At 43.5% G+C, this 9,328-nt stretch overlaps 1 long non-coding RNA gene across 1 annotated transcript; it reads right to left on the reverse strand.

Annotated features, from left to right (window-relative positions):
• Positions 1-2,957: 2,957 nt before the first annotated feature.
• On the reverse strand, positions 2,958-4,436 carry LOC139265144 (uncharacterized). Its single transcript, XR_011593475.1, has 3 exons — positions 4,362-4,436; positions 3,975-4,129; positions 2,958-3,697 (listed from the first exon to the last, which is right to left on the reverse strand). It is a non-coding gene; the product is annotated as an uncharacterized lncRNA (long non-coding RNA).
• Between the last annotated feature and the right edge of the window lie 4,892 nt (positions 4,437-9,328).

The raw sequence follows: 9,328 nt of genomic DNA on the forward strand, positions 1-9,328 counted from the left end.
CCAGCCTCCTGGGCAGGCTCATCATGAATAGCTGATGCTCTTTTGTCACCTGTTAATTAAATTACTTTCTCACAATTTGGACATTTACAAGGCACACGTGGCTGCAAATGTGATAGGGCTAGATTTTACACTTTTTTTGCATGCTTAATGCCCACTTAACGCCTGAGGAGGTAAATTCTTAATAATATTCTTAATTGTGCAATTTTGAAATGGAGCTAACAGATTTTAAAAAATGGGACCCACAGACTGTTGGAAACATTCCAGAGAAGCAAATGTTCTAGTTCACAGACCAAGGCCTTGGGAGGCAAAGTACAGAGAGAGACAACATAGAAATTGAACTGAATAACAAGATAAGAGTAGAATAGAATGAATAATAAGGCATGTATCCTTATTACCATTTAAGGCATATGGAAGCCTGAATGGAAGAAGTGCTGTACCAATGTATTAATCTATTATTATGTATTAATTGTAACTTGCGTAATTACGTAATGACTTAATCTGAAATTGTATCGAGGAAGATGCCTCCGGCCACTTCTTTGATCGTTCCTTATGGAATAGCTCTCTTGCCGGCTTGTATCTATTAATTAATAAAAACTGCATTTACTTTAAGGCTAACGGACTCTGAGTGGTGGTTTGAAGTTAACCCTAATAACATCCATTTTACCACTGAAATTACGTATAACGCCCATATATCGCCCATTTAGCCACAAAATGGAAACTGCCAGACATTTTTCGGGAACTTATCACCGAGCATTACTTTCCCCATGTGCTTAACACCGGGAAAAAGTAATACCGCCCGGCCAACATTTGGGGGCGAAATCAACGCCCATAATATCGCCCAGCTTTACTTTCCACACGAAATTAACGCCGAGATTCAATAATACCGCCTGCTCACCTTTTTTTGTCGTAAAGAACACATTTGGCGAAACTAATGCCCAGGAGATCACCCACCCTCACTTTCACCACCTTGCACACATACCGCCCACAATATCGCTCGCCCAAAAACATCGCCCATAAAAAGTGGAACTGTTCTGAACTAACATCAGCGGTGTGGCTGCCATTTTTTAAATCGCAGGTCGCTTCATTCAAAAGGCTGCTTCAACTTCAGGGGAGTTTGCATTTACTCTGGCGTTCTTGTCAGGTGAAGTGACTATCTCAACAGACATATTTTCAGACTCTGGACTATTGGGGGTTTACTCTAAGTGTATTTTAGTGAGGAAATCATTGCTTCTGATCAATCGCTATTATACTTTCATTGCAATGGGGCCAGCCATTTCTTAACCTGTATCGATTGATACGCAGATACTGCAGAGTGCTAATGACTCAATGTCTAATGCACATCATTATGTCCTCACTTTAAGACATGCAAGAATGAGGAGGAGGGCCAGACCATACACACCCCATACATACAAGGAAAAGAGGTCTTACCTCGACATCTCCGACCACACCTGCCTTCAGAGACTGCGCTTCCACAAGGTGGTGATCAATGAAATATGTGAGCTCATCAGGTCACATATGCAGCCTGCCATCAGGACATCAGTGTCGGTCGAGGTCAAGGTCACCGTGGCACTGTCTTTCTACGCGTCCGGTTCCTTTCAGGCCTCCATGGTCGAGACTTGCCCTCTGTCTCAACATGCAACACATTGCTGCATTGGACAGTCATGGAGGCCCTGTACACGCGTAGGATGGACTTTATCAGTTTCCCCATGACCACGGAGGCTCAGACTGACAAGGCTGGAGCATTCTACCGCATTGCTAAGTTCCCCAGGGTGCAGGGAGCAATACAGTGCACTCCATCGCCATGCAGCCACCTTCTCAGGACACACAGCGTTTTCGTAACAGAAAAAGATTTCATTCCCTGAAGGTCCAACTAGTTGTCGACCACAATCAGATCATAATGACAGTGAATGCCAAATATCTGGGCACCTTCGATGAGGCTCACATCCTGCATGAGAGCGCTGTCTCTGACATGTTTAAGAGTCAGCCACAAGGACAATGCTGGATGTTTGGTGATAATCTGATAATCGATATGGCCTTGCCACCTGGCTGATGATCCCCCTGCATGACACCCACACCGAGCCAAGAAGCGATACAACCGGAGCCACAGAGACACACGCAATGTGGTCCAGAAAACAGTTACTGTGCTTAAACAGCGCTTCAGAGGTCTGGACCACTCAGGAGGGGAGCTACAATACAACCCTGAGTAAGTAGGTAAAGTTGTGGTTGTGTGCTCGATGCTGCACAACCTGGCTATCAGGAAGGGCCAAGAATTGCCAGAAGGCACTGATGCTCCACCTCAGGAGAGAGAGGAAGAGGACGACGAGGGGCTGGATGCTGACCTAGGCCAGAAAATCAGGCTGGCTATGCAACCATGCCTACAACCCCTTCCAGACAGCAGGAAGGGGACCATGGTGGCTACATAGCTGCATGACTCTTACATGAGGAGCTGATATCTGAACGATTTGCCTGAAAGAACGTTGATGTGAGTGACAACGCTGGCACACTGCTGTGTGTGTGCAGCTCAGACATCAATGGTGCCCATCACCTTGGTGCCAGTTAGAGTTTACGTTGATTGAAGTTAAGTTCTATTTAACCCTTTCATGTTAAGGAATGTGTGATTCCTTAACGGTCCAGCTATCTGAGACAATGCGCAACAAGGTTATGTTCAAGAAGAAAATGTTTATACCAACATTGGTCTGAAATCATAAGTATCACAGGCAATAACACCCAACCACCACCCACACTCCACTTGTCCCACCATTAACATCAATCAAATGTTCAACATGTCCAGCAACACAGAATACAAAGGCAAAGCAGGAGCATGGTCCCCAGCCCCCATATATTACAACAAATTGCTTACACCCAGATGGAGATATAACACAGCCATCAGCTGCGGACATGCACCTCACTTTGCTTATCCCCCCCTCCCCTTCTTCTCCCCACCTCTACCCCTTTCCCTCATCGCTCCATGGTGCCTGGCCGAGGAGCTCCTCAGGCAGTGCCTGATTGGGGGAATGAAGGCAGATGCGGCGATTGCACAAGTAAGGGAACGGGGGGGGGGTGGGGGGTGCCGAGGGGGCAGCATTTTCTGATGCAGAAGCAGGATCTTGGTCCTTACTCTCATCTGTCGTTCGCAGTGGTGGTGCAGAACCGAGGGGTGGAGTGCCGTGCTCTGGGAGGCCTGTGGCAGCAGTGTTCCTGGCTATCGCATCCAGGGCCTCCGCCATCCGCGGAATGTACTCAGTCATGGTGGCCAGGTGTCGGGATATGCCCCCCAATGCTTCGATGAGCTGGTCACCAATGTCTACAGTCCTCCTGGACAACTGTACCCTCTCTCCGCTCTCATGTGGCGCTCGTGGAACAGACCTGCCGCGCCCACAAGGCCTCCATGGGCTCGGTGCCATCCTGGGGACAAATGGGGTGCCCTATGGCGAGGTGCTTGGGGCCAGTACCTCCAGAGTAGAGGTGGGAATTACCGGAGGAACACTAGATGGCCTTAGGGTGGAATGGCTTCTGGAATGTGGCGATGAAGTTTCCTCGAAATCCGCGCTCTCATCCGTGGAGAACAGACCCAGTGGATTGACGGGCGAGAATCGGAGCTCCTCAGCACCAGATGTAGGATCGTCCGGAGAGTCGGGCCCCGCGCCCCCACCTTCTCGCCTCTCTGGCCTCGTCTGGGGCCGCGCTGCTGGCTGAGCTGCAAGGCACAAATGAGGCTATTAGAGGAGAAGGGGGTGCTAGGGTGACAAGGTGAGTCCAGCGCTGCACACAGATTATGCACCAACGCTCTCAAAATCATCGCAGACATCACATTTCATGACCATCAACACATTTGCATTGCAATGATTTTCATTCGGCCAGCATTATTTCTATGATAATTTTAGAAGTCATCTATCATATTTGATTGTTCGGATATGAGTGGGTGTATAGCATCTATTGACTTTACACCACGCAATGGTGTAAGCTTTACTCACGTGGCATCACTTCAGGGTCTGCAGATGCGTCCGTGGCTGTCCGGGGGTGCTTCCCCACGAGTGCGAGCACTCGCTCCTCCATCTGTGATGTCACTGGGGACTGGTGGCCCCCCACCTGTTCGCCTCTGCATGGACCTCATCGTCATTAGTTTCTTCTATAAAAGGTGACAGGACATGGCATGAGATCATTGCTCTCAAAATCATCGCAGACATGACATTTCATGATCATCAACACATTTGCATTGCAATGATTTTCATTAGGCCAGCATTATTTCTATGATAATTTTAGAAGTCATCATTGCACATTGCTAGGTGCTATCACAGAGACTGATACAACACATAATAATCATGATTACATCTGCAGTTATGAAAATTATTATTCTTTACCTAAAGACATGCACTGTGACCGCAGGCTTTGAGTAAAACATTCCCAGTAAAAGTGAAAGACCTCACATCTGCTGATAGTCACTCATTACTGTTACAAAGCAAATTATATAAATACATATTTGCGGATCCCACAAGGTCGTTCCATTGTTTGCGGCATTGGTTGCCCTCACAAACCTCATTGGTCGCCGACCTCTGCTATCTCGGTCCATATCTTCTGGTAAGCTTTTGGGGTGGGCTTCCCACGCCCTCCCTGTGTCAAATCACCCCAGCGTAACTCGACCTCCTGCAGGAGGGAGGCATTTGCCTCATCCAAGAACCTCGTGGTTCTTTTGCGACCTCCAATGTGCTCCTCTCCCACCTCACTGCTCTCTCCAGCGTCAGTCTCCACAGCGTGCTGTGATGTCTCCTCCTCTCCCTCCATTATAGGCCAAATTCAGTCAAATATGTGGCTGGTAACAGCTAATTTTTGTTTCCCTATTTGTTGTGAAGCTCTAAAGTCTCCGTCCTTCCTCTCAAAACAGCCACACCACAGCCACACATGCCTTCAGTCCCTCTCAGCTGCCTCTCTCCCGGTCTCCTCTTCTGCGCATGTCACGATAACCTGACCTCCTGAATCGGGAATCGAGCGTTGCCATGCCGTTGCTAAGGACGGTGACACTTTACGGCAGAAGTTCAGTGAGATTTAACGCTACCGCCCATTTCATATCGCTCGCGGTAACGCCCATTTTCAAAAATGGAGACTAGGTGCTTTGAGAATGGGCGAGAAGCCCGCGATCTGAAAAAATATTTTTACTGTCCACGCCGGAATAACGTCCATTTTGGGGCGATAAGCACAGAAGTGTAAAATCTAGCCCTTAAGTGTTAAAAACATTGTAAAATTTGCCTTTTTCATATTTACTTCCAAAGACCAGTGACAGCTTCCAATTAGCATAACAGCATTAATTTGGAAAACTAAATAAAGAACATATCCTTGATTACAGCAAATTCACCATTTCATCCATTAACTACATCAAAAAAAGAAAGACTTGGATTTATATAGCTCCTTTCATGACCACCGGACATCTCAAAGTGCTTTACAGCCAATGAAATACTTTTTGAAGTAATGTTGTAATGTAGGAAACACGCAGCCAATTTGCGCATAGCAAGCTCTCACAAACAGCAATGTGATAATGACCAGATAATCTGTTTTTGTGATGTTGATTGAGGGATAAATATTGGCCAGGACACCGGGGATAACTCCCTTGCTCTTCTTCCGTGCTGCCTGCTAAAATCTGCAAATGTTATTTTATTATTTGAGCTTACACATTTAGTGGCATGCAGACAATGCATTCTTTTAAAATTCCTCTCTGCACTATTTTTTGCAGCGGTGTTATCCCATTTATTTGAAAGAGATGAACACTTCCATTAAAGTAAAGATCAGGAATTTTAGCAGAATGTGATAAGCAACTCTTCGGAATAGTGCCATGGGATCTGTTATGTCCATTTGAGAGAGCAGACGGGGTCGTAATGTCATTGGCTGTAAAGTGCTTTGGGATGTCCAGTGGTCGTGGAAGGTGCTATATAAATGTAAGTATTTCTTTCTTTTTAAAGGAGTCCTGCTTTTATTTGTAACTGTGCTTTCTGAAATAGCTGTATATGATCTGGTTTTGACTTGAGTACTTACAAAATGCAGCATCCAATGCCCTGAAGTTACACCATGAGGTATTACAGTAAAGTTGCTTATCACATTCTGCTAAAATTCCTGATCTTTACTTTAATGGAAGTGTTCATCCCTTTCAAATAAATGGGATAACACCACTGCAAAAAATAGTGCAGAGAGGAATTTTAAAAGAATGCATTGTCTGCATGCCACTAAATGTGTAAGCTCAAATAATAAAATAACATTTGCAGATTTTAACAGGCAGCACGGAACACCTTTGCATGACATTCTTCTGTTTGATATTTTAATTCAGATATAAACCTATTTATCTTCAATGGATTAATGTCTCTGATATCCACTGGTATTGGGATAATTCTATGCTGAATTTACACATTGGCAAGTTGCCATTTTATTTAAGAAAAAGTGATTGCTTATATATTTTTTGCAATATCCGAGGGAAGGGTTCCCGCTGTGTATTGTGTGTTGTAGGTGTTGCGTATTGTGTTGGAAATGCAGTTATTACAATGTGGTTATGATGTTGCTTTATGGTGCACAGAGGACATCTCTACATCCCACTGTGTTGATAAGCAATTGCACTAAGTGCTCACTACACATCTTGGAACATTGGTATGTCTAAATGACTCTCTTTCTACAGTTCTTTTGGCACACAGCATTATGGCCGCAGTGGTGTTTACGTGAAGTATATTGTTTACAAAGAGTCCATTTGAAGCTTTCAACTTTGGGCACAGGAACAAGCTCACACTGCCATTTGAATTCGGGCCATCATCCCTTTTGTCTCTCTAATCTCTCTTGTCTTCCAACCTATCAGTGATCTTCTATTTTGTTCTTTCTTCCCCTCTCCCTTTCAGTGCCTATTAAGAATCTGACCTTTCCGAACACTCTCCAGTTCTGACGAAGGGTCATCGACTTGAAACGTTATCTCTGCTTCCTCTCCACACATGCTGCCTGACCTGCTGAGATTTCCAGCATTTTCAGTTTTTATAACAAGCTTGCACTGCTTTGTACCCTCTATAATCATTCAGCTAGGGAATAGGTTTCAGAACAGCACCCCTCCATATTATTCGTGCATTTGAAGCTCTGAATATTTGAGGCTTTTAAGCAAAGTACAACTGAACTTTTGGAAAACCATGTCCCCTTGTGATATCCTTCAATATTGCAACTTAAATGTCACAGAAGTCTTCTTCAAAATCTTATTGAAGATCTTTGGCATATGAGGAGGTAATTTTTAGAAAGTAGGAGTTTGCGTTTATAATGGAAATAAATGGCATAGCATCTCTGCCAAGGGAACTTTCAGACAAACCCTTTAAGCTTTTATACTCTTGTATCAGTATTGTAGCGTTAATGCTGTAGTATTGAAGATAAGGAAGAAACAGGCATTGGCATAAGGGAATGTTTTTTTTTTAAAAAAGCTGTACATTTATATCGTGCCTTTCATGACAATCCAAGTCACTTCACAGTCAACAAATTACTTTTGAAATGCAGCCACTTATATATGGCATCTACTATTTCCCTTAGTGTCTTTAGTCCTCCACTTATAAGGGCACCACTTGAAGTGTTCATATCTTTCAGCTCTTTCCATATTGTCTCATCACATTCCCAGAATGATTCTGTCTCTACACAGTTCCAGTTCCTAACCATTCTCCCAAACATCTCATTTTGTTTTGCATTCAAAATTGAAGGCCCTGATGTGCCTACACTTCTACCTGCATTTCTCTGATTATTCACGTACAACATTACCACTAATGTAGGCAAACGTGACAACCAATTTCTGCATAGCAAGGTCTCACAAACAGCAATGATTAGTTGATCTATTTTGGTGGAGTTGGTTGAGGGATGAATGTTGGTCAGGACACCGACAGAACTCCCCTTTTCTTTGAACAGGGCCATGGGATATTTCACAACCATCTGTACAGGTAGACAGGGCCTGAGCACCTTTGGCAATGTAGCACTCCCTCAGTACTCAACTGAAGTGTCAGCCTAGATAATGTGCTCGAGGGCTGGAGTGGGACTTGAACCCACGACCTTCCGACTTGGGAGTTTAAATGGTAGACTGTAGATTTTACATTTGTTTTGATGTTTTTATCCTATCTTGTAAAAGTGATAATTATTTTCCTGCATTATTTTAGCATTAATCTATTTGAAATAACTGGTACAACACTGCCACCAAAATAGCATATAGGGAACAAACTAAGCGTGTTCTTGTATCAGTAATGTAGCTTTACGGCTGTAGTGCTGAGGAAAATTAATCATTCAGGTGTTAATAATTTTCGCAAATAGTATGCATTATATAAAAATAAAAGATTTATTGCTATCAACTTAAGCAGGTGATAATCTCACTATTAATCTCACCAGCACTTTCCCAACACTTCAGCACAACTCATGAGTATTAAGAAAGAGATTTGGGGATAGGGCAGCAAAGTGGAGTTGAGGTAGAATGAGAGGTGATCTTATTGAAACATATAAGATTCTGTAGGTGGATGCTGAGAGGATGTTTCCTCTCATGGGGAAATCTAGAACAAGGAGATGGAGGAATTTCTTCTCTCAGAGGGTCGTGAATCTTTGGAATTCTCTCCCCCAGAGAGCTGTGGAAGCTGGGTCATTGAATATATTCAAGGCTGAGATAGACAGATCCTAGGACTATAGGGGAGTCAAGAGTTATGGGGAGTGGGCAGGAAAGTGGAGTTGAGGCCATGATCTTATTGAATGGCGGAGCAGGCTCGAGGGGCCGTATGGCCGACTCCTGCTCCTATTTCTTATGTTATGTTCTAAGAGACCAGTCGATACCTCTTGCAGGTTACTTGTGTAGCTATCCTTTACTATTGTAAAGTAGGTGTGTATACTTTTACTTACTTTATCATAAATGTTTGAAGGTGGCAGGACAAGTTGCTAAGGCTGTTGAAAAAGCATATGGAATCCTTGGGTTTATAAATAGATACACAGAGTTCAATAGCAAAGAAGTTATGGTAAACTTTTATAAATCACTGGTTAGGCCTCTGCTGGAATATTATGTCCAATTCTGGGCACCGCACTTTTGGAAGGCCTTGGAAACGGTGCAGAGGAGATGTATGAATGGGAATATCCCAAAAAATACACCTAGTCATCAAATAAATACCCCCAAAAATTACATTTGAAATTGATTAAATTGGCATTTATTTAAATATTTAAAACAAACATGTAATTTTTTGAAAAATAAGTGTCTATGTTTTAACGGGGCTAAAAAGTAAACGTACCTTATTGCATAAGGTTCTTAATGCATAAATGATTTATTAAATTTCATTCTTATGTTTTTTTTAAACTCTTACACTGG

The sequence above is a fragment of the Pristiophorus japonicus genome, chromosome 6 (genome assembly GCF_044704955.1).
Source record: "Pristiophorus japonicus isolate sPriJap1 chromosome 6, sPriJap1.hap1, whole genome shotgun sequence".
Classification (NCBI taxonomy): domain Eukaryota; kingdom Metazoa; phylum Chordata; class Chondrichthyes; family Pristiophoridae; genus Pristiophorus; species Pristiophorus japonicus.